At 53.9% G+C, this 25834-nt stretch overlaps 1 protein-coding gene across 2 annotated transcripts in view; it reads left to right on the plus strand.

The window, feature by feature from the left end:
- TSPAN18 (tetraspanin 18) overlaps positions 1-25834 on the plus strand; it is a 181800-nt gene that overhangs the window by 131706 nt on the left and 24260 nt on the right. Inside the window, exon 4 of one of the 2 annotated variants that reach the window (XM_060018756.1) lies at positions 23613-23691. The exons of the other annotated variant lie outside the window; for it this stretch is intronic. The gene's annotated coding sequence lies outside the window, so the exon portion shown is untranslated. The remainder of the gene's footprint in view (positions 1-23612; positions 23692-25834) is intronic. 2 annotated transcript variants of the gene reach the window in all.

The following is a 25834-nucleotide window of genomic DNA, read 5'->3' on the forward strand; positions in this document are numbered from 1 at the left end:
ACCCTAATGAGTACACACATATAGTAATAGCAGATATTTATGTTCAACCATAAAAAAGAAGGAAATCTCACCATTGCAACAGCATGGAGGAACCTTGAAAGCATTATGCTAAGTGAAATAAATCAGACAGAAAGACAAATACTGTATGATCTCAGTTATTTGGGGAATCTAGTGGAGCTGAACTCATGAAGTAGAGATCAGATTGGTGCTGGCGGGTCGAGGAAATGAGGAGATGTTGGTCAAGGATACAAACTTCCAGCTAAAAGATTAATGAATTCAGCAGATGTAATGCACAGCACGGCGACGATAGTTAAACACACTGTATTGTATACTTGAAAGTTGCTAAGAGAGTAGATCTTAAATGTTCTCACCTTAAAAAGGGGGAAAAAACCCCAGCATCTATTTATATCATGCTTACTATACGAGGCTTTCTATGTAAGTGCTTTACATAGCTGATTTAACCCTCACACCAGCCGTATGAGACAGATATTCTTGGTATCCCAGTTGTGCCGTTGAAGACTGAGGCACAGAGGGGTGAAGTGACTTGCCCCAGGTCAAACAGCTGTCAGGCGCCTAGTAAATTAATAGCATACAGTTATTTACTCAAGTAATATTCATTAAGGGCCATCTGACTGTGCTGGGAGATCAACCCCTGCCCTCCAGGAGTTCACAGGCTGGCGGAGGAGACAGACCCATGGGCAGGTAGTGGCAGTACCGAGTGCTGAGTGCTCTCATGGGGCGAACCCAGGGAGCTGTCATGGAGCTCAAGACATGACATCCGTGCTGTGGCATCTAGCAAGGCCCAGGGAGACACCAGGGAGGGCTTCCTGGAGAAGGAAACATTTAAGCTGAGATCAGGAAGAAGGTAGGAGAACAGCCTGAATGAGGAGCTGAGAGTGAGAGTGTGCGGTTGTGGGTTGCTGGAAGCTTCATAAGCTGATAATGTCCATTCTAAGATTTTCCAGCGGTCCTGTGACAGCACAGGGGTTCTTTGGTGGCCCAGGGTCTCTGACATCACAGGGTTTCTACATGGCCTAGACTTCCTGGAGCAGCCCAGCCCCCCGTGGCAACCTAGGGGTTCCACGCCAGTTCAGGGAATCATACGGTGGCCCGGAATTTTTTCTGGCATGCAAGGGACCTGCGTGATCTTGGTGCACAACAGCAGCCCAGGGATCTGGAAACTCCCAGGGGCACTGTGGCAGCTTCTGAGGGTCCCAGACATTTTCTGGGGTTTTGTGACCATCCCGGGGATCGCGTGGCATCTCCAGGGTCCTGTAGCCTTGTTCTTTATGGCTTCAGAAAGAAGAATATGCAGACTCATAGTAGGCAAGTCCTTTGGGGAAAAGGAAACAGCCTGGAAGGGTCTATACCTGGAGGCGCATTTGCAAGGCTTAACCAGGCAGCAAGGAGATGTGGCTGGAAGTCCTCTCCCTCCGGAAGCCTGGGGGAGCCAAGGAGTCTGGATTCCTTATGGTTTATTTCCTTCTGGAAAGCTGAAAATTAGCCACTCAGGGAGGTCTGCGGGGAGCACTGTCCTTACTTGCAGGGCTGTGACTTGGAGAGGACCAAGGATGCACCTGTTGCCTGGATACGGAGGTACCGCTCCTCAGAGCCCTCCGAGCAGGTGCATCGTGCAGGGGCCGGAGGTTGCGGCTGCCCACGAGGGGGCTGGCACACCTCCACTTACAGACACCAGCATTAGCCCCTCAATGGGCTCTTGTGAGCTGAGCCTTCCCAGACCGGCATCGCTGGGTTAATCCCAGCCCCACTCACTGCTCCAGGTCAGCTGGAGGACCTGTCTGGGCCTCAGAGCCATGCCTGCAGAATAGGGATGACGCTCCCGCCTGTTTCCCCGGGGGGTGCGGCATCGAGTGGGATGGGGGAGAGCCTTGTATGAAAGCATGAGAACACGATTCTCCTTCACCACGGGCGCTCTGCGCTCCTGGGCGAACTCCTTCATACCACAGGTCCCTCAGTTTCCTCATCTGTAAAACGGGGGTGGGCCTAGCACAGTGTGGGAAACGCAATAGTTTCTCAACCAATGCTAGGTCTACCCCAACTCCTTCACCTCCAACCAGAGACTGCAGCCAGGTATCCTGGGTGTGGGGAAGAGGGTGGTTCTCAAGCAGAAGAGACCATCCAGCCCCAGGAAAGTCAATGGTCTTTGTGCCTTTGCCTCTGAGCAAAACCTCCTTTCTTTTTAACCCTGGGCAGAGCCAACACAAGAGCTACCTTTGTCAGGCACTGGGCTGAGAGTTGGACACTCATGATCTCATGTAGTCCACCCTACAATACTATGAGATAGTCTTAGTGATCCCATTTTACAGACAAGCAAACTGAGGCACAGAGAAGGGAGCTAAGTTGCCCCAGGCCACCTGACAAGAACAGAGCAAGCATTCGTACCCAGGTTTGTCTTGATCGCAAAGCCGGGACACTAATCACCCCTCTTCCCAGGTATCCTAGAAACAGCCAGGGGAGAAAGAGAAAAATGATGAGATGGGAACCAACTGGAGAACTAGTTGAACACTTGGTGCCTGGGTGGGTACATTGTTTGTCCTTCAGGTCTAGGGCTGGCCTGGCTGGGTTTGACCCGGGCTGGCTCCGTGAACCATTTGAGGATCCCCAGCCCTCAACAGACCGGACCTCTCTCCTCTAGTGGCCCATTTTTAGAGAAACTGATGGTGGAGGATGTCAGAGACTCTGGTCTGAACAAGAACCAGTTCTGCCTGCACTTCAAAGGTCTTCTTCTTGGCAGGAGGGAAACAGACATCTCGTAACTGGGAGAGAAGGAGGGGTCTGGCGGCCCAATGACCCATTTTGCTTTTCCAGCCAAGTGGGACTTGGCATCACACAGGAGGGCAGGATTCATTTCCTCCACCCCCACTGTAGTTAGATCTGCCCAGGGGCTGGGGTCTCAGGCCCCATGCAGAAGGGGGAACCCCTCGGGAACCAGCCCCTGTGCCCTAGCCTACATTCTCCCCCGCGGGGCCCCTCAGCCAACAGCCAGCCTCTCTAATGCCACTACCAAATACCAGACCACTTATCAGGCTTTTCCAGGGGACCGGTGTCCCCAAGCAGAGCTCCAAGCCTGCAGTTAGGAAAGCAGCAATGGGCTTAACTTTCTCTGGAGCGTGGGCTTTTCAGTGGGGAGATAAGCTTGGTCTGGATTAAGCTGGAGGGTAAAAACTATTTACTCTGAAACAATACTCTGTCTAGGAGCGAATCTGGACCCTGGGGCTTCCGGGGGGTCGGGGTGGCCAGGGAGTCTGCCCGCTCCTGCCAGGTCCCCAGCCGTCTCGCCTCCCTACCCACCGTCAGCCGAGCTGGTTCCACAGCCCAGTTCCCCCCAGCGCTCGCTCTCATTATGGAAGGAAAATGAGAAGAAGCTATAATGTTCAGTGCGTTATTATCTGCAGAGCAGCTGACCTGTGCGATTATCTCCTCCGATCCATATGACTACCTCGGGAGTCGGGCTTACTGACCTCTAAATAGATCTAGACTCAAGTCCCAGCTCAGTCACTTTCTAGTTCTTGACCTTGGGGAAGTGGTTTCATTCCCTGTGAGCCTCAATTTTTCACCTGTAAAATGGGAGTGACAATAGGCGCCTCAGAGTGCGGTCATGATGAGCCATGGTGTTTATAAAATACCGAACCAGGCCCCTGTTCCCAGCAGTGCTTAATAAACGGTAGTTTGTTTTAGGAAATAGTAGTATTTCTGGTAATGTAAGCCTCAAATAGGTGAAATCAGAGCTTTTGTTCAGTGGCAAAGCTGAGATTCAGACTCAAGGCAACAAAGTCCTGGCCCCGTGTGAGCCCGGCCTTCAACCGACCAGCCAGGGAGGGGCCCAGGGCAGGAGCCGGGTGGGCAGGGAGGCCCTGATCGGGGTGGCCTTTCCGACGCAGCCTCAGGGTCCAGAGCGGGAGGAAAGGCCCCAGTGCTTCCTGTCCCCCTTCCCCCGGTGGAAAAACAACTGGACCATTCTCCGCTTCTACTCCCCGTGTTTCACTGCTTTGTGCCCCTGGAGGCTGGGAGAAGAGCACCCTGGCTCACTCCTGAGAACAAAGACGAGGTCAAGGCCATCTCTCCTACAGGGCAGGCTCTGGCTCCAGGGAAGGAGGGGGGAACTGAGAATCAACTAGTGCCTGCGCCGACCTCCCCCTCCCCCACTGCCCGTGCTGTAAAAGGAGCCCTTCTGGGTTCTAGTGCAAACTTTACTACCAGTGACCTAGCTGTGAGGCCTGTGGAGGCCCCTGCCCCTCTCTGAGCCTCATCCTCTCATCTCCAAAATGAGGGTCTCAGAAGTAAACAGAACGTTAGCAGATGCAAACACATATATATAGGACGGATAAGCAATAAGCTACGTATAGCACAGGGAACTATATTCAATATCCTGTGATAAGCCATAATGGGAAAGTATATGAAATAGAATATATATATATGTATAAATAACTGAGTCACTTTGCTGTGCAGCAGAAATTAACACAACATTGTAAGTTAACTATACTTCAATAAAATTAAAAAAAAAAAGGAAGAAACAGAAGGGACCACTGCCTATGCTGGAGAAATCGGGGAAGGCTTCACGGCTGAGGCAACATCAAGCGGGGCATTGAAGGGTGAGAAGAAGTTCTCCAGGCAGAGAAGAAAAGAAAAGGTATTCCAGGCCCAGGTTGCAATACTCACAAAGACCCAGCAGCTTCAGAGCGTGAGGTTTAAATGGCCCTTTTGCAATGATTTGTTTTAATTATATGAATAATACATGTTCCTAGTAAGAAAAAAAAAAACCTGAATATAAGGAATAAAAGAAAAAAAATCACCAGTAGGCAGTTAATATTTGATACCGTTTTTAGCCCTTTTTAATACGATTAAGAAAGGAGCCTTTAAGCTCCCTAATATATGGAGAATCTCAGATTCTAGGCAGACAGGGAAGAACAAAGAACTGTCTTCTGGAAGCGGAGCCAGGCCCCGAGCGCTGGACAGATGGACAGCGTTTCCTGGGAGTGGGGACTGGGGAGATCACACCAGTGGAGACAGACGCACAGGCAGACACTCGGGGAAGCGGGACAGCGCCGCGGCCCCGCACAGCTCAGCGCCTGCAGCGGGACTGCCAGGGCCGAGGAGGGGAGGCCAGGGCAGGGTCTTTCTGAGCATGAATGAGGCTTGTGGGAAGGGCCAGCACTGCTGCTTCTAGGAAGCCCCTGTGCCTGTCAGCTGGCAAAAGTGGCTGTCCGCCGCCAAGCAGCTGAGGGGCTCCCCGTAATGGTTTAACTGGTTTCCTAAGCTGTCTGGCTGCAGGCTACGGCAGACTGGGGAGGGGCCCAAGGACGCTGTGAAGTCACTGCTGTGATCTTGCCAACTCTTCGGCGCCACCTTTAAAATATGTTTCATCTTAATGGACAGGGGCTACGAGGGGAGTGGGCAGGGGAAGGGTGGGCGCCCAGGACAGCCGGCCTGAGCTGGCAGCAGTGGGTCAGCATCGGCGTGGGGTGGTCTGTCCACTCCTCGGCCTCCAGGTCCAAGGCCAAACTTGAGGTCCCTTCCTGCGTAGCTCCACATCTTCCGTGGACTCCTGCCTCATTTCTCCCAGCCCCCAACACCAGCGAATTTTCCCCAGAGGCCTTACTCGGGCCCCCCTCACCTACGTGATGTAGTTAAAACAGCCCACGATGGAGGCCCTGCCCACCTGCCTCTGTCATCCTGGGCAGTCTGGGCATCTGGGGTCCCTGGGGGAATCCCAGAGCCTTGTGGATGGAGCAGGGGGACACAGTGACCACCGGAACCATCGTCACCTTGGCTGTGAAAACAGGACAGGGTGTTCCATTTCCTTCATGGCCCCTGTGAAGTCTGTTAACAGTAATTATGAAGTTATGGAGAATTCCCAGTCCTCCTAATCAGTGTTAATACGGGCTGGGTGAGCTAGTCATGGGAAAAGAGACGTCTTTGTTTGCGCTCTCGAAATTGGACCACTGCTCCTGCCTTTAGGTGTGATTCAGCTGTGTTCTATCCTCTCCCCCCATCTCTTAGTCCTATACCCGGCATCGTGAACGTACGCACGGTGTACACGCCCACTGACCATCATATTCACTGTGTGCACACACATATACACGTACACATACGCACACACACAGCAGCGCAACAGACTACAAGTCTTTGGATGCTGGATTAAGACATCATTTTGCAAAGCAAACACCAAAAACCAAAGAGCATTTCAGCCATGTTCCTGGCCCTCTTTGGCGATACCATTGGAAGCCCCCTCTCCCATGCCGTACCCTGACCCCAGAGAACCCCTTGCGCGGGCCTCCCCAAATTAGACCGTATTAACAAACCATTCGTGTTCCAGTTAGCATGGCAAGTGAACCTGGCTGGCTGAGCAGGGGAATAACGCTCTCCTCTTGCTGTTAACAGGCCGAGGCACATTTCCCTAGGAGGGAGGCTCCCCCACCCCGTCTGTTGGAATAATGAGATCTGTGCAAGGCTCTCTGCCATCTGAGTCTGAGGCCATCCTGGAGGAGGTTCCCTTTGGACCAAGCAGGAGGGAGGCAATGAGTGAGGTGATGAAACTAATATTTATTGTGCAGTATTGGCTGTTGAGCCTATGCTAGGACCTTCTAACTAGGATGGTGCTTTTTCAACTGAGTTGTGGGTACTCACAGGGCCTGGGGTACTCCTCCCCAAGCCAGGGGGTACACAGAATCTCAGGATTAGCCCTGCGTGTCCTAATGGAACATCAATACACTCAAAGATTTGGAAGATTAATACCTTATTTTTGTATTAAAACAACTGTGGATATACTTTGCAATCAAATGAAAAAATATATATATAGATGGCATGAATAAGTGAGGTGAAACAGGAGATTTCCAGGCAATTATGCTCTCCCACTTTCTTCTCTGGGCTGGGCCCCCAGATTTCCAGATGAGTGGGGATAACAGAATTCCTTCCATAGCCACTGCAGGAACTGAGGAGGGAGAGTTTGTGAGGTTCTAAGCCATAGCATAATGCTGTGTGACACTGGGCAAGCCACTACACCTCTCTGATCCTCCCATCCCTGAGCAGCACAGTGGAAATGGTAGTAACACCTCCTCAGGGCCAGCTTCACAGGTGTGCAACCTGGGCAGTGGCACAGAGCCTTGCATTTGGTTTAATGCTCTGCCGCTGCCACCTTGAAAGTCTTAATAACTTTTGAATAAGAGACGCCTCATTTTTACTGGGCCCCACAAATTCTGTAGCTGGTCCTTCATCTTCTGATAGCGTTTTAGCAAGAGTTAAATCAGAAATGTGTGAAAGAGGCCCGTGCAGAGATTGATTCCTCCCTCCCTCTCTTCCTTCTTTCCTTCCTTCCCCAAACGTCCACTGAGCACTCACTCTGTGGCAGGTACTGTACCAGATGCTGGGATTCAGCAATGAACCAGGCATTCAAGGGAAGGAGGCAGAAGAAAAATAACCGGAAGAGAACTTTGTTGGAGATAAGTGTCAACAACAAGGGGATAGACATGACTGGGGAGAGGGACTATATTAGGTTGTTGGGGAGCAAGGCTGGGGGTGGTCAGGGAATATCTCCCTGAGGAATTTGATCAGAGACCTGAATGAAGTGAAGGAATATGCTGTGTGGAATATCAGAGGGAGAGAGAGTCCCAGGCAGAAGGACCAGCAGGTGCAAAGGCCCTGAGGTAGACGTGCTCTTACCACGTGGAAGAGATCAGTGTGGCTAGAGCTGGCTGGAGTGGGGTGAGGGAGGAGGCGGGTGGTCAGAGATGAGCTCAGCAAAGTGTGGGGGGCCTCGTAAGCTGTTGTGAGGATGCGATGGGGGTAACTAAATGGCTGGGGGGTAGACGATTCCTTCAACCAGAGCTGGTTGTTTCTGGTCCCCCGTGGTTAGTTAGTACCTGGAGGCCAGAATGACAGGGGGAAGGATGAAGGTGTCCCATTATCCTCTGGAAACCCAGAGACAAGTTGTCTCTGGGCAGGAATGAGTGGCAGCCCCTCTGCTGTTGGTGAGGGATGACTCTTAGCTCTCTTCTTCCTCTGACTGGACAAGAGCTGTCCTGGTCCCAGGGCTGGGAGGCTCCATCTCCGGCAAGCTGTGTGCGATCAAAAGGCCAACCCAGGGCTTCCCTGGTGGCGCAGTGGTTGGGAGTCCGCCTGCCGAGGCAGGGGACGCGGGTTCGTGCCCCGGTCTGGGAAGATCCCACACGCTGCGGAGCGGCTGGGCCCGTGAGCCATGGCCGCTGAGCCTGCGCGTCCGGAGCCTGTGCTCCGCAGCGGGAGAGGCCACAACGGTGAGAGGCCCGCGTACTGCAAAAAAAAAAGGCCAATCCAAAGGCACCCCGACGGTATCTGTGCCAGAAGAGCCCCCAAGGCGGCCACCGCAATGCATCTTCATAAACTTTGTCCCCTTCCTCCAAATGAACTCCAAGATATGTAGCATGAATACCAGGGAGTGGGGCAGCCAGGCAGCCTCAGGTCCGGAGGACAGAGCTGGAAGCTGTCCTGTGCTGGCTAGTGGTTATGCAGAGACCCCTGCTCCCTGCCAGTGGCCTCAAGGCAGAGGACCACAGCTTCTCTTCCTCCAAGCTTTGTGACCCTGGGGAAGGGGTGTCCCCTCTCTGGGACCCCATCTCATCTGTAAATAGGGATAATAATAGTGACATGAGGATTAAATGAGAGGGCAGCCGAAGCACGTAGAACATGGGAAGTGTTCCCTCCCTGGGACTTTTTGGGAGTTGGGGCCCAGCCCGAGTGTCACCTCTGAGACTCTGCAGCTGGCCACAGCCCCCCTGAGAAGTGAACAGAAGAGGGCGAAACCATCTGAAGCCAGCACGTAACGCTGAAGCCCCTCAGAATATGCTGTGACTGGGGGCAGGTCCTCAGAGCTATCATCTTTAACATGAAAGAGACGGACTCTAGGACCTCGGGGGCCCCTCAAGCCTTGACGTTCTCTAAGATGGGAAAGCGATGGAGTCCTCCGTGACAGCCCATCCACCGAGACACCACTCCACTCTGGTTGGGGGCAGCAGACTGCAGGCCCCACATACACCTGGTGGCCCTAGAGGGACGGGCCTGCAGGCTGGAGGCTCTGGCCGTCAGTCCTTCTGCAACAGGCCTAGGGCTCCTGCTACCGCAGATGGGAGAGGGGGAAGTGTCAGGCTGTTGTTACAAGCCTAGACTCTGGAGCAGCCCGGCTGCTTTCTAGCTGTGTGGCCTTGAGCAAGTGACTTAACCTCTCTGAGCCTCAGTTGTCACAGCTGAAAAATGGGGGTAATAAAAGCATCTACCACATAGGGTTGCAAGAGCCAGTGAGAACCGTGTGTGGCCCATGCAGCTCTGTAGACGTGCAATACATTCTTATTGTTTGTTCTGTCCCTGTGAACTGGTTCCGCAGATGAGGGCGGGGTCCCTCCTTCCCAGGTCCTGGCTTCTCAGACCCCCTGAACCTCTGCCACTGCCCCTGAGGGCCAGTCCCCTCCAGGAGCAGCTGGGCAGGTATAACCTCGTGACAAGGACAAGACATCCTGGGAAGAAAGGGTTTCTTTGGTCATCACTGATGAAGTCGGGCAAAGGATCCCTAAGGCCATATTTTGGAGGCAAAGGGGACCTTGAGATGGCGTGAGGTAACTGAAACGTAGCAGAGAGAAGGGCACGGCCCTGGGCTTTAGAATGCACACAGGTCAGCCCTAATCCGAAATCCTTCAGGGTCTCCATCCTAGTTTTCTCCTGCATGAACCAAGGATATTATACCTTGCAAAGTTGTCAGAAACCTTCAGTGGGATGTATGTGAAAATATATATTCTCCACCCAGGGCCCAGCAATGTGAGTGGGCCTTCACAGAGGCCCCGCTGTATGCCAGGCCCTGTTCTAAGCATACTCCATATTTCATTCATCCCAGTTGACTGGGAGGCACTTGTTGCCCCAGGGCACAGCTAGGAGGTGGCTTATCCCCACCCCCATTGCCTCACTCGGGTAATGGATCCAGGATTTTCTTTGGGCTTATCTCTTACTGGAACATTTACCTTGGAAAGTCCAATATGAGGCCTCTACAGAAAATGTTTCCCACAGGATCTGCTCTCCAATAACATTTACTGTTCAGAATTACACCCAGGAAGAGACAGTTGCTGGAGTAATGGCCTGAAGCAAAATTCAGAACTATCTGGCCAGCACTCACCTCAGCTCCGGGTGCAGCCCTGCTGCCTAGGCCCGCCTGGATGCGACCCAGGTCTGCCTGGATGCGACCCAGGTCTGCACAGCGGGCAGGGACCTGGTGGCTCTGGAGTCACCTCCGAGGAGCTCAGAGGTGCTTGCTCAAGGTCACATGAGCGCCCGGGGATAGGCTCAGACTGGAGCCCAGGATGGCCTCATCCTAAAACCTGCTCTGTACACCCACCCCCCTCCCCATCCCTGTGGGGTCCCTGGGAAACGCCAACCTTGCCCCTTGAACTTGCTGAGTCTTCCTCTTTCTTAATTATTGGGCAGCCAGGGGGAAATGAAACACCTGCTACGTTCTTCCTTTTCTCAGCAAGGAGGCTCCCCCAAGATCCCTCTGCCCCAGCAGGGCGCCGGCAGTCCTGAGGCTGCCTTGGGCAAGCAGGCTTTGTACAATGGTTCACACGTGCAGATCCTCTAAAGTAAACGTGGCCACTGCCCGCTGGGGGTCACACTCCCAGGGTAGGGCTAGGGGATCTACGTCCAGGCCCCCGACGAGGTGGGCTTTAAGAGAAAATGTTTCCAGCCTCCATAAGCTGGTAGCCTTCCACCCCTGCAGGAAGTGGTCACAGTAGTGTGTGTGTGTGTCTGTGTGTGTGTGTCTGTGTGTGTGCACACATGTGCACGTGCACTCAGAGAGGGAAGAGAGCGCAGACAGAGTTGAGACTCGGAGATGGAGAGGCAGCGGGGAAGCCCGGCACTCAGGACCCGAGACAGAGAGAGGGGGCTTAGTCCAGCCACAGAGCCAGCTGGTAGCCGTGAAGTCCAAAACTGAATCCAGATCCCTGGACCTTTTATCCTTATATCCTCTGGGGTTGCAGAAAAAGTACCAATTTGCCTGATTGGAGCCTGGCCTGAAGTCCCCTCTGAGCACCCCGTCCCTGACAAAATAGGGGGCACACAGGCAAGTGGCACCATTGATCTGTGTGGTCTGCAGGGCAGCTGAAGCGCGTGTGAGTGGCTGTGTGGCCTCCTTCGCCGCCACGCTCAGACACACCCCATGCACCCTGAGATCAGCGTTCACAAGGGGCGAGACCACCTGCCCTCCGCCCCCAGTGTCCTTGTCTCATCGGGGCCTTCTTAAGCCCCGACCCCTTTATTTTGCTGACATTTAGCTCTGGAGGCTACAGACCGGGCTGTATTTACATTTTTAAATGAGGAGGTCTGCTCATCAAATATTCAGGCCACCATTTCCATTTCTAAAAGGACGGTAAGTGAGTACTCTCTACCCAAAGCGGAGCCAATGACACCCAGGTGTTTGCTCAGCATTGGTGCTGGGAGCCACGAAACTGTGGATGAGCAAAAGGCGTGGCTTCCGAATAAACAACAAAAGTTTCCACTTCTAGAGCTTTCCGTGGAGCACAGTCCCATCCACATTCACAGGACCTGCAAGATCGCACGTTTGTTGAGGCTCAGAGGGGCCGAGGCCACAGAGGTAGCGAGTCGGGGAGACAGTTCCACCCAGCCATTCTGATGCCTTTGGCCACTCTGCAAGCTGCCTCTGCAGAGAAGCCCCGGAGGCCGGCGGGTGGCAAGTAACTTGCTCGACGTCACATGGTTAGTTAGCAGCAGAGCAAGTTCCAGACCCTGAGCCCCCAGTTCCCACTGCAACACTCTTTTCTAGTGGGTTTCCTAATTCTGGAGAGCTCCGTGGTTTGCCCCACAAACTTCGGGACATCTTGGACACCCTCTAAGCCCAGATGCTGGAACTACCTGCCTGGGTTCAAATGCTAGTCTAATAGCTGTATGACTCAGGGCAAGTTAATTGACTTCTCTGTGCCTCGGTTTCCTCATCTGTAAAATGAGCATACTAATTGTACCCACTTCATAGATTATTGTGAATTAGAGGTTAATAGATAGGAAGCATTTAGAATGGTGCCTGGCACACAGTAAGCACTCTCTAAGTGTTAACTCTGATCATCACCATCAGAGCCACCCTGCGCCCCTCCCCAGGGATGCAGAAGCCGGGACTGGCTCAGATCCACCCAAACTGCACACCAGACTCCCCGCCCCTTCTAACTGCTATTGGGCCTCAGCAGAGAAGAGAAGAGGCCTTCCAGGCACAGCAGACTAATCCAAGGGCACATCCTCGGCTTGTAATGTGCTCTGCATGGGTCATCAGTCATCCACTAGAGCCTCAGAGAGGGGCCAAGCCTGCAGCAGGCAGGCTGCCCAGGGCTGCCCAGACACTACCGGCCCATTAGATGAACAAGGTGGGGCTTTCTGCCCCATTCTACAGATGGAGAAACAAAGGCCTGGAGAAGTTTTATTTTTTATTATTAGTTATTATTTTGTCAGAAGGAAATAGAAATTCTCTCCTGGGGCCCTGTAAGGTCCAAATACTTGCTTATCCCTGCGGCTTCCTGGTGGGATTGCCAGCATCCTTCCTGGCCTGTAAGTCACCGATGTTTGGTGGCGCTGGTGAACAGGCTTCTGTGGAAGGATGAAGCACTCCCTTTGTCTGAGCCCGGTTCCTGTGTCTGTCTAAGCCCAGCCCTTTCCCTACCCCCACCCCTGCCCACACCTTTCTTGAGGGCTCCTAGGAGCAGCTGGGATGATATTTTATGGGGAGGAAAGAAAACAGGTCTCTCTGACTCCTGCCTGTTCGTCTACTCAGGCCCCGGCCCCGGATCTTCCTTTTGATTCATTTCCTCTCAGGATCTTCTCAAGCCAGGCAGGACTCTCAGTCATGGTCTCTCTGCTTTTCCATTGTTTTTCCTCCTTAACTCGAGCTCCAAATACCTGTCGTCATTCCGTTTATGGCAAGGGCTTGTGGCCTCCCTAATTCGGGCCAGGTGACTAGAATGAATTGCAGTTGCCCTGGGAAGACCCAGTGTCTCTAATATTTACTACCAAGCAAATGCAAGTGGGGCAGTGCGCCCTGTGGGCGTAAGGCTCGGGGCGTGGCTTGGTTCTGCTCTGGGGACAGTTCCTGGTCCCTGGGGAGTCGAGGGAGCCTGCCATGGGGTGGAGGACGCTCTGAGAAGGAGAGGACAGCCTCACCAGTCTGCTCTCAGCACGGGAAAACTCCTTTCTGGGGAGGGAGGATGCGGTCGCCTCTGCGTGGGGCAACTCCAGGATCACCCAACTCTGAGACGCCCCCATCCCCCATGCTGCACCACGGCATCACTCAGGCAGGAGGGATGTGAGCCAGGGCCAGTGCCGTCCCCTCGCTGAACACTGACAGGCTGAGATCCAAGGAGGCTCACTGCAGACAGGAGAAGACAAAGTGAAATCCATGGGACATTGATAGCACCTGGTGTAGTTCAAGGAGCCGTGAAATCAGCAGCACATACCTGGGTTGAAGCCCAGCTCCAATGGGAGCTGTGTCATCTCAGGCAAGCTCCTTAACTTCTCTGGGCCCTACTCCCCATAAAATACTATATAGTCATCTCTGCTCTGCTTGCCTTGCTGGATGGCTATGGGGGTCAAGCAAGAGCATAGAAACAGGAGGGCTCTGGGAGCTGTAAGCAGAATACCGATGTCAGGACTTGCATTGTGATTAATGTAAAGCAGGAGGGAATTTGGTTAGATGCCAGGAAGAACTTCCCTACTTCAGAAGGAGACATCAGAATGAGGCTATGGGGATCGTCCTCCTTCCTGAAGATCTTTAAGAATAAGATCAGATCAGTGCGGCCGTTTCAAATAGTCTTGAGGTTGGCAGAGGCATTGGCCAAATGACTTTTGATGTCTTTTCTCTCTCTCTCCTGACACTGTAGTCAGTTCCATCAGGCAGAAAGCGACCGGAGGCCACATCTGCGTGTGTGTGTGTGTGTGTGTGTGTGTGCCTGTGTAAGTACCTATGTGTGTACCTGTATCTGCCTGGATGTCTGTACGAGTGTCTGTGTACTATATGTTTGTCTATGCATGTGTCTGTGTGTCTGCAAGGCTGTGTCTACATCGTTGTCCATGTGCCCATGTCTTGTGTGTAGAGCAAGTGGCTGAAGCCAAGAAAGCTCAAGGCGACTCATCTTTATTACTAAGCAGTTGGAAGGATTTCCTCTTGCCGCCCTATCCATCTTGGGAGGATGAGGACAAAGCACGAGGGTGAAAAAGGATTTTAAATTGGATCTTTATTTATTTGTTGTTGTTTTTGTTACACAACTTTCTAAATTTGGGCTAAGAACTAGATGAAGAATACCCGCTCTGGAGTGTCCTGCTGAGGCTGGAATACAGGCTTCCCCACTTCCCTGTGATCTTGGTGTCTGACTTCCCTTCTCGAGGCCTCAGTTTCCACATCTGTAAAATGGGGGCGCCTCCCTCACAGGGTAGTGGTGAAGATTAAGTGAATTAGAGCCTGTAAAGCCCTTAGCACAGTGCCTGGCCCTTAGAAAGGACTTCATACATGCCCGCTGTTACAGGTATTAGCTAGCAGCGATGTTTCTGGCCTGGCTCCTGATAGATGTAGCTAAAAGAGCACTGGCTGTGGAGCCACCCGGCCTTGGGTTCAAGTTTGCCGCTCAGCAGCTGTGTGGCCTTGGGCAAGTCGCTTCACCTCTCTGATCCCGGTTCTCAGCTGTAAATTGGGAGCAATAGTATGCCTGCCTTATAGGATTATAGTGAGGCTCAAAGGAGAGAATGTAAGACCTTAGCATAGTGTCCGCCGCACTGTAGGCACTTAAGAAAAATAGTCCACCTGCAACAGAGATTCCCCTGGACCCTCTCCCCTCCCAATACCCCTGCAGTGGAATTCCGTGTCTCACTCACTGCCTGGGCTCCTGTTTTTATCCTTTCAGACACTAAGCACAGCAACAGAAGCCAGGAGCCCTAGGCACCCTTCTCTGATGGGGCTCATGGGGGAGGGGCTGCTCTGGCAGGAGCTGCCCCGGCTCCCCGCCCCCTTACCCCGGTTCAAACCTGTGCCCTTTCCCGCCCAGTTCCCAGGGCCCCTTAATACCCGCGAAGCCATTAAATATTTAAATTGGGCTGTGTGGCAGCCAGGTTGCCCCAGCAACAGCCCTGCATATTTTGGGATGGATTACCAAGTCTTTCAAAGGGTCTCCTGCTGCTCCAGCCCTAAGAAGGATGAACCGTGGGAAGCAAGAGCGAGTGGGAGGGAGGGCTGGGGGCTTCTGCTTCCCAACCGGGGCTTATAGATGCAGTCACCGTGGGAAACAGCCAGAGGTCTCGAGGGTCAGAGAAAGGGCAGGCTTCTCCCCAGTTTTCAAGAGTCTGGACTCGAATCCAGGACTCGTGCCTGCCAGCCTGTTCTCTTCACCTGCTTCCGTCTTGTGGGCCTGTTGTCTGGATTGGGGTCTGAACCCCAGTGCTGCTCTCACCAGCTGGGCCACTGTGGGAAACTCGCTCACCTTCCCTGGGCCCCCGTGTACTCCCAGGTAACTTGGGGATAATTCACCCATTTCAGGTGACGTTGGAACAGTGCTCAGCACGGCTCCTGGCCCACGCAAAGCAGTAGCAGTTATTATATTGATAATATTCCATCCAGTACCCCCTGTGTGCCCTGAGGGGACTCAGAGGAAGTGGGAGACACAGCCCTGGCCACCAAAGGCTTATGTCTGGTGGAGAAGGTCTGCCAGCAACGGTAAGTGCTAAGGATACATCCAGTGTTCCCTGGCCCTGTCCCCTCCGATCCCGGTGTGAGTATACAGTGGCTGCGGCCGCTGACTCCACACTCACCTTTCCCAGGGGCCTGGCGTCGCCTGGGATGCGTTTTGAGGCCGGCCCTCAGGCATGGCAGGGGGCACCCAGGCTAGGAGTCTGGACAGTGCCGTCCAGCCCTGACTCTGCTGTGTGTCCTTGGCTCTGCTGCAAGTCCCTTCCCCTCTGGACGCCAGTCTCCTTGGCTGCAGGATGAGGGTGACTCTGAGTCACTTTCTCGGGCAGCCTCCCTTTCCGGCCAGCACAGATGCACCAGCAAACCATAAGGCTGGCCTGTTCCCCCCTCCACTTCATCCTGTGAGTGCCCCCTTAGGAAGTAAGCCCGAGGGGATGAGGCCAGTCCTGCAAGTTTCTTCTGATCTCCACCTGGACTCTGCTCTTCAGTTCGCAAAGCACCTCCTCTCCTATATTTCATTCCATCTCAAACCCCTGGGGGAAACAGAAAAGACTGCTGCCTCTCTCCCCAGCCCCAGGCTCTTCTCAGAGGCAGGAGGATTTCCAGGGAATTAAAATCTCCACTGCAGACAATCCAGACACTTGCTGGCTGGTCCCAGCAGGAGGCCAGTGGCGTGGAATCATCGTTCAGTTTTCTTCCCTTGGAGGGAAGGCAGAAGATGGGGAGGCTGGGAGGAGGCCCTGAGCCACGTGCTGGAGGCTGGGTCACGTCGGAGAACCTGGGCTCTGTCTGCCCGGGGTGATGGGGGAGGGACGCTGGGCATCTGACTGGCACACAGCCATTGGCTGGTTCCATGGTTACCCTCCTAGATTTGGGGAGCATGATTTTCAGCCTGCTTGGAGCCCTGGCCTTCCAGATAGTCCTCAGGGGGGTTCTCACCTTGAGGTCTTTGAACCTGACAGTGTAGACTCCCCCCCCACCCCCCAGGGATGGATCAGAAGGAAAGACCGACCGGTAGGCCTCTCCTTGAGCCCACGGAATCCAAATCTCAGGGCTGGAACCTGGAAGTTCGAGGGCTGAACAGACTCCCCAGGGGCTTCTCAGACTGGCTGGCTCCCTGGCCTCCACTTCCACCCAAGCTGCCTATGCCTGCCCTGGGCAGGAAGGTGGCCACGTGTGGCTATGGTCAGTTTAGGGTTCTGACACCCCTCCTCTTCCCTGCCCCTATGGTCCCCTTTGCTCCTGCTGTAAACTTTCTGCCCCTCTGCTGGGGGTGGGGGCTGAGGGGAAAGGGCATCCTCTTTCCCTTTCAGGGAGGGAGGGATGGAGATTGTGAGTGACAAACTGGATTGATGAGCCGCAAGTGGGGTGGGGCGTTACTGTCAGGGATGAGCTATGTCTAAGGCAGGAGTGCCTATCCCAGGGTCCGTGGACGACATGGAACTTGAGGAATTGGTGAACTTGGGGGAGAAGATTATATCTTTGCTTTCACTAACATCTAACTGAAATTGAGCATTTCCTCCAACTATGATCACAGGCAACAAGCCATAGCTCCATTAGCTGTACTTGTCACGTTGCCATCAATATATAGAAGCAGATACTTTCATAGCACCCCAAAACTGTTGCAGATTTCAATAGTTATCGAACCCATCACTGGATCTTGAATTTAATAGGTTGATAAAGAAGTATTTGCATTTTACAAATGTTTTTTAAATATTCTTGTAACCATATTTTAATATAATTGGTTTAATCCTATGTCTTTTATCTTATGTAGGGTTGGGGGAAAAGTGAGAGACCCTTGCTAAGAGCTCAGCTCTGGGATCAGGCCAGGGGACCCCTGCAGCCTGGCTGAGTGACCTGAGGCAGGCCGCTCATCGTCTCTGAGCCTGATTCAATCACAGGTCGGCGGGGAGCAGACCCACCTCCTGGGATTCTTGTGAGGTTCTGTATGCCGTTAGTTCAAGGCCAGGTATACAGTAAGAGCTAACTAGCTGCAGGCTCTGGTTAGCATAAAGACTAACAAAAGCTTCCAGGAGGCCCCCTGGAGAATAATGAGACAGACTCAGCCAGGTGAAGCAGAGGTGTTGCCTGAAGTCACCGCTTCCTGTGCCAGGCTGGGCGGAGAACCCACGTTGGGGAGAGGGCTGCCTGGAGGCTGGGGACACAGTGACATTTCCTAGCATGGGAGGAGCTGCAGACACAGTATACTGGCAGATCCCCCAGACCCAGGTCCCCCGGGGCTGTGGGTTCCCCCCAAAGGCCAAGGGTGCTCACTAAATGGGGAATGAATGAAAGAACATAAAAAGGAAGTGTTTTCTGATATAAATTGCCACAGAATAACGGTTGGCTGGGAGGGAACTTGTTCTTTGCTGATCCAGAGAGGCCGTGGGGTGGACACTCTCTGGATCCCATGGAAGCAGCCAGGTTGCCCACCAGCTTTTGGTGGAAGGTGCAGAGCCTTCCCAGAGGCCTTTGCAAATGGACCATCTCAGTGCAAAGGCAGGAGGATGGAGCCATGGACCCATCCCAGGAAGTGTCGGGGATGAGCGCCTTCCGTGGCTTGAGTCCAGTCCAGGTCCATGGGGCAGGGGGCAAGGATTGTGGCAAGGGTCACTCTGGGGACCAGCAGCCCAGAGTCCCCGGGCCACACCTCTGGAGGACGGCCAGGGCAGAAGGATGGGAACCCTGCTTTGTCCCAGCAATTTCTCCAACCTTGGGCCAGGGATTTCATCTCTCTGAGCCTCAGTTTCCTCATGTATAAAACAAGAGTGCCTATCTCCTGGGGTGGTTGGGAGGATTCGATAAAATAATCTGTGTAAAATGCTTTCAGAAGTCAAAATAAATTAAGACGTTTGTCTTAGTGGGCTGCCTTGAGTGGTGGGAAGAGCAGTGGGCTTAAAATCAGGAGTTCCTGGTTCTGACGCTGCTGTGTGACTTTGGGCCAGACCCTTCCACTCTCTGGCCCTCAGCATCCCCCAGTGTGGAAAAAAGAGAGTTGGAGTCAGCCCTCACTAAGGCTTCCTTCTTTGAAGATTCTCTGATGGCAGAGGAGAGGGCTTGCGGCAGGAACATGCAGTGCCCAGACCTGGTTCTGCTCACAGACTACAGACCGTGCTTTCCCAGACGCCGCAGCCACTCTGCTTCCAGTGTGGAGGCCGGGGAAGGCTGTCACTTAGGATCCGCTACATCCACCACAGGCTCTGCCCCCAGGAGCCTAATTAGATGTTATCCCCCATCAGCTGTGTCCATGTCCCCGTGTCCGTGCTATCACCAGGCGCGCCAGGATTTCGGGCCAATTGCTTGTTTATGAGACCGTGTATCTTGGGATGAGGCCCAGCAGGCACCGCCAGCTCCAAATAAGTTCTCCCTTCCCACCCCCAACCCCCCCCCGCCCCCCCCCCCCCGCTCAGCTCGGAACCTGATGACAAGAATCATCGTCAGTTCTGGCTCTGGGGCCTTCCTAGCCCCTTGGAGACTTACTTTCCTCTTCTGTAAAAGGGAACGATGGTGATTTATCTACTGATAACTTGCAGATCTCTTTGGAGGATCATTATAGGTAAATGCCCATAACACAATGGCTTGCAGTATTCACTGAGGCTCAGTAAATGTCGGTCCCTGCCCTGTCCTCCACACACAGGCCCCCCAGCTTCTAGGCTCCCCCTGCAGCCCCACCAGGCAGTCGGCACTTGTTTCCCTTCCTGCCCGGCACGCCCTTGGTTGAGGTGTCTGCTCACACTCCTCTTTGAGCACCGGGTTATTCATTCTCAGTAGGCTCTAGTGAGTCCTTGAGGGAGGGAAGCCGCTGGTCTCCGTGCCTTGGACCCAGCCCAGTGCTGGCACTAGCAGGTGCCTGGCGTGCACAGGAAGGAAGGAACTGGACGTACAGCCGCTCAAGTGCTTTTTCCTACACCATCTCTCCATCCACGCAGTGACCCTGGGAGTTAGATCTGAGAATGCCCGTCTCACAGATGGAGAGATGGAGGCGCAGGTGGTGAGGAAGCTGGCCCACGTCTCACAGCTTGTTGGGGGCAGAGCCGGTACTGGTTGGGACCCAGGTGAGGCCGCTCCCCTGGGACCCCCTGAGGCTCTTCCCTGCACCCAGCGCCCTCACCTGGCCAGAGTGCAGACAAGACGTTTCTCGGCTCCCTCCAGCCCAGGTCTACATTTGCTTCCCTCCGATGGGGGCTTCTCCATCACCCCTGTCCACCTGCCTTCTTTTCTCTCTCTCCAGAAAGCATGCCCGGGGCCTGGGGGCGGTGAAAGTAAAAGGAGTGATTTATGAACTGAGCTGTTCTTCTTAATCAGAGAACCCCTCCTGGGCCTGCTCTATGCAGATGGGACTGAGCCGCCATCTGGGGCAGTGGGATTGACAGGATTAATAAAGTTGTCTGGCCCAGGCAGGGGCCTGCAGAGGAGAATGCAGCAGTGCTGCGTGACCTCACACACAGAGGGTCTCTGCCCCTCTCTGGGCCTCAGGACTCCCATCTGTCAAGGGATGGCAGGATGGGGTCATCCCCCAAAGGCCTCCAGCTGGCATGGGGGAGGATGCTAGCCAGCTCACTGGGACACTGCCTGGTCGCCTGACTCAGGGCAGAGCAGCACTGGGTTGGAAACTTTGGAGACTGGGGCATAGCGCCCCCTCTTTCTGGCGTCCTCTCTCTTGTGCCACGTCCATGGATCAATGTCTTATCAGGTGCTCTGGTTTGGAGTCTAGCAGACTTAGGCCTGATTCATGGCCAGGTGGTCTTACTAACCATATGAATGAATCCAGGCCAGTTAATTATATGCACTGAGCCTCAGTTTCCTCATCTGTAAAATGGGATAATAATGATACCTACCTCCTAAGTGAAGATCAAATAAGAGGATGCAGGAGAAATGCTTAGCAGAGTCTGGTACATGGTAAATGCTCAATACTACTAGTTACTATTAGGCTCAATTATCACAAAATTGGAGCAACTGATTTGACTTTGGGGCCATTTAAAGGAAAGATATTTATATCCATCCTGACCAAGCCAGATGTCCATGGTCTGCCCCACGCCCGCCTCCACTGATAACCAGTGAACATGGTTTGGGCGTCCACCTATTTTCAATATATGAGGATGCGGATAATAGCTCCCCATGGGAACAGTGTTTCCAAGAGTTTTCACATCATATCGCTTCACTTCATGAATTCTTACAACCACCTTTGGCTTCAAAACTGAGAATCACAGTTTTCATAGGAGCACCTAGCGTCTCAGGGAGAGTAGTGATTTTCTGAAGGCCTCCAGGGTGCTGGCCAGGGCAGGTGCCGTCCCAGACTGTGCAGAAGCAGTGGTGATGGCTGAGCTGGCAGGCATCTCCCAGGCCGTCCTTTCCCAGCTTCCCCTTAGTGTAGATCTTCACTGGGTGAGAAAACAATCAGGGAGGGGGCATCCTGGTGAAGAGGAGGTGAAGAGACGCTGGAGATTCACGCGGAGCTCAGCACCTCCTCCCCGCCCCCGGGTGAGCCTTCTGCATCACCCAGGCCTCTCATCCCAGCCTCAGTGTCCAGAGGAAGGTGGTTTGTGTCACACTCAAGATGACCACCAGCCTGAGATGCTGGGCAGAGGATGGTGCTTTGGGGGCACCAGGGCTGGGACGGGGCAGGGGAAGAACGGGGGTAAGAGAAAACTATGACCCCCTCCCTGCTTCCCTGAGCCCTGGGGCTGGGTGTGGGGTGCATCTCCTGAACTAGACATTGGGGCTTCCATTCCTTAGGCCACAGAAACCCGAGCTCTAGGAAGGACCCTGAGTTGGCTTCATCTTGCCCTGTGAGCCATCCCTGGATAGAGTTCCAGCCCAGAGCTCCTTGGGCCTTGCCTAGACCCCGGGGGCTTCTCCCCCCAGATGTCCACCCAGGTGGCAGTGTCCTGCCTGGTAGTGACAGTGTCCTCCCTTCTCCACACCCCCGGGGTCAATTTCAGGGGATCTGTCACTGTTCAGATGCAGCTGGGCTTCTGCCCTCTTCCCCACTCCTGGCCCCCAACACAGTTTTTCTAACATCTCGCCTGGAGTTTTAGAAAGAGCCTCGGATCTCAAGAGGGTGCAGCCGCTTTGCCACAGTTAAGCCTCAGTTTCCTTCCATAAAATGGGGCAATAGTCCACCCTGCAGATCTGTCTTGAGGATTCACCATATCATGGGAGTGAATGCAGCCCTTTCCACGAAAGCTGGCTTTGATTCTGACTGCTGGGTGTGGCTTCTTGGTCCATCACTTACTAGCTGTGTGATGATGGACAAGTCACTTCCTTCTCCAGGTCTCGGTTTCCCCATTGTAAAATGGAGGTGATGGTATGATATCTACTTCCTAGTGTTGCTCCTGGCATTTAATGAGCTCATGCATGTAAGCATACAGCCCAAAGCCATACAGCAGATACCGAGGCAGGCAGCTGAAGACTTGCCACGTGTGTCTGTTTAGGCTAAACGGGAGTGGGGTACCAGTTCCTGGAGCCTCAGAGAGCTCTCAGGGGGCCCCTTCTCCTGCCTTTCCCCACCTCTGCCCATCCCCACATCTACACTCCCTCAAAACTTACTCCCCTGCACTGTCCCCTTCCCAGTGAAAACTCCCTAACTGCCCCCAGTGAAGTTACACCAGTGGAGTTACACCAGTGGAGAGTTTGTCCTCCTTCCTGTGGGCCCCCAGCCCTATTATCATCCCTTCCCTTGCCTCCCCCAATCTCCTACCCCCACTGCCACCCAAGTGTTGAGTTCGTGCTTGTTTGTATCTCCATTTCCTAACACAGCACCCAGCGCAAGGTAGGAGTTGCTGAGCAGATGGGTGGATGGATGGATGGAGGGATGGAGGGAAGGACGGAGGGATGGAGGGAGGGAGGGAGAGGACTCTTTCACCTACCGCCCCTCATCCCCACCACTGATGGTAATGGGAAGAAATCTGAACAGGTACCCAAGATGCAGAAATTCCCCCTTCCTGCCCATGGGAAGGCCCACTGCAGCCCAAGCTCCCCCAGACCTCAGGTTTTCCCTGGAAATGTCCTCTAGCCCAGTGTTTGAGCAGCAGCCGGCTATGGAATTCCCCACACATGTGACAGAACAGGCGTCTCCATCTGGGCCCGTTTGACTGCTGAAATCACACCCCCATTCCCACTGCTGGGAGCTGGCAGTGGAAAGGAGGAAAGGAGCCTTCTGGCAAATCCTTATGCAAAGCCTAAGGCACACTTTCCAGCATCAAATTTCTCTCCCCTGGGAGTCAGAGTTTCTGGGGCGGGTGTTCGATTTACGGCGCTCTGCCAGCACTCTCTCTGCTGAGGCATCAGTGCAGACGCCCAGGTGGCATCCAGGGGGCATCCAGTTGTATGGGCCACCACACCCACCCTCTTCTCCCCGTTCATCAGCCACATGCAGTAGCGTGTCAGCATAGCTGAAGCCCATGCCAGAAACCCTAAGTCTCTTGAAGATGTGGTTCCCCATGCGGCCCCAGCAAGGGCACCCGGGAGCTGCCATCTGGGCAGAAGGCGGGCATGGAGTGCGGGCCTCCCCAGCTGGAGTGCCCCAGGTGCTGAGAGCTTTTCATTAGCGCTAACGGGCCCAGATCAGCAAGGCACTGGCCCAGAACGTGCGTGTCCGAAGGGGGATCGGGTGTTCATAAGCAGCTTCTTTTTTTTTTAGCGGTATGCGGGCCTCTCACCGTTGCAGCCTCTCCCACCGCGGAGCACAGGCTCCGGACGCGCAGGCTCAGCGGCCATGGCTCACGGGCCCAGCCGCTTCGCTGCATGAGGGATCTTCCCTGACCGGGACACGAACCCGCGTCCCCTGCATCGGCAGGCGGACTCTCAACCACTGCGCCACCAGGGAAGCCCCATAAGCAGCTTCTTGAATGGGGCTGCTCCTTATAGCCTTTCTAGAATAATTGAATATTCTCTCTTACAGGACAAGCTGGGCCAATAACAGAAATATACAGGAAACCCTCTGAACAAGAGACTGTCCCGCTGACATCAGAACTGCCCAGGTGACAAGTCAGCAATTGCTCCCCCCTTCCCCGTCCCTGTGCACCCCTGTGCCATCCCCTGATACCATCCTGTCTCCCCAGCAGACCTTTCTCAGTCTGTCTGTCTGTCCCTTCCCGTATCTCTTCTTCTGTCTCTTTCCCTGTCTCTCTCCTTCAGTCTTTCTCCATCTTTCCGACTTTGTCTGTTTCTCTGATTTGCTGAGTCTCTACTGTTCTGTGTCTGTTTTCTCTTTTCCCACTCTTCCTGCATTTATTCATTCATTCAGACATAGGAATTGAGGACCCACATGTGCCAGGCACTGCTCTAGACACTAAGAATACGGCAGTGAACAAAGCAAGTCCATGCCTTTCTTTTTTTTTCTTTTTTTTTTTTTTGGTACGTGGGCCTCTCACTGTTGCGGCCTCTCCCGTTGCGGAGCACAGGCTCCGGACGCGCAGGCTCAGCGGCCATGGCTCACGGGCCCAGCCACTCCGCGGCATGTGGGGTCTTCCCGGACCGGGGCACGAACCCGTGTCCCCTGCATCGGCAGGCGGACTCTTAACCACTGCGCCACCAGGGAAGCCCAAGTCCATGCCTTTCTAAGCATACATTCTAACAAGGGAAGGTGTGTGCTACCAAAATAAATAAGTAAAATATTGAGTGTGGAGAGTAGCTACCGGGCAATGGCCTGGGCTTCAAGAAACAGGGCTCCAGGGCTTCCCTGGTGGCGCAGTGGTTGAGAGTCCGCCTGCCGATGCAGGGGACGCGGGTTTGCGCCCCGGTCCAGGAAGATCCCACATGCCGCGGAGCGGCTGGGCCCGTGAACCATGGCCGCTGAGCCTGCGCGTCCGGAGCCTGTGCTCCGCAACGGGAGAGGCCACAACAGTGAGAGGCCTGCATACCGCAAAAAAAAAAAAAAAAGAAACACGTCTCCAGGCCCAGATCCCTAATTGGTTTTGTAACTTGGCCACTCTCCCCTTCCCTTTCACAGCCTTGGTTTTCCCATTTCCATGGTGAGGGTGTTGGGCCAGATCAGTGCTGCTCTACCTTTTCATGGCCAAGAACTTCTTTTATTGAAATGCTGGTGACATAAGTTATACAAGGGCTGGATTCTAAATCAGTGCTTACACAAACAGTAGTGTCACGTAAAAGTTCCCCTTAAAGCCCTTAAACACCTGGCTTTGTTATACATGAAACAGTCAGTGGCATCCGGGGGTCACGTTGAATGATAAAGCAGCCATCTGTAAGCACCAACCCTCAGAGGGCAGGGGCGGGGGTGGGGGGGTTGCTGTGAAGGGCACAGGTGTCTCGAGACCATGAGAGCCATGACAGCAAGTCCACGGCTCCCACCCAGGATCACCCTGGGGCAGGCGCCCACATGGAAGGGCAGCTGGATCCACAGCACCTGAACTGCTTTCCCAGCATGCTTTCCCTGCACCTGTGGGATTTGAATTCGCATGAGGGCAAGTTTGCCTGTGATGCTGACTCCTCCATTTCCTCTCTCTGGGCCTCAAGATTTAAAGGATTGGGGCTTCCCTGGTGGTGCAGTGGTTGGGAGTCCACCTGCCGATGCAGGGGACGCGGGTTCGTGCCCCAGTCCGGGAAGATCCCACATGCCGCGGAGCGGCTGGGCCCTTGAGCCATGGCCACTGAGCCTGCGCGTCCGGAGCCTGTGCTCCGCAACGGGAGAGGCCACAACAGTGAGAGGCCCGCGTACTGCAGAAAAAAAAAAAAAAAAAAAGATTTAAAGGATTTTATCGGTCAAACAGCACTGCCTTTACCAAGTCATCATTTACGAAGTATACCTTTCTCCCTAGTTCATTTACTGCCGAGTCATACATACCTAGCAGTTAGAGCTTCTGAACAACATGACAAATAGGGTTCCCACCCTGGAGTGGTTTAATGGCTCCAAAACCCAAGACACTTGCCCCTTGAGCCAGGCGGTGCGGAGGGGATGATTTGTGAGGTGTTACTTGAAATCCTGAAAATGGCTTTAGGAGATTGCTAGCCTCGGGGAACCCAGTATGAAAACCACTGACCACACTCCTCCTCCCTGAGCAGAAATCCTCCGGATCAGAGTCCTTCCCTCTCAGGGTCTGAGAAAGCAGGGCAAGGAGGGGAGGGGAGGAACCGCCGTGTGTCAGGCCTGGCGTGAGAAGCCCT

Source organism: Delphinus delphis, chromosome 8 (assembly GCF_949987515.2).
Source record: "Delphinus delphis chromosome 8, mDelDel1.2, whole genome shotgun sequence".
In the NCBI taxonomy this organism is placed as follows: Eukaryota; Metazoa; Chordata; class Mammalia; order Artiodactyla; family Delphinidae; genus Delphinus; species Delphinus delphis.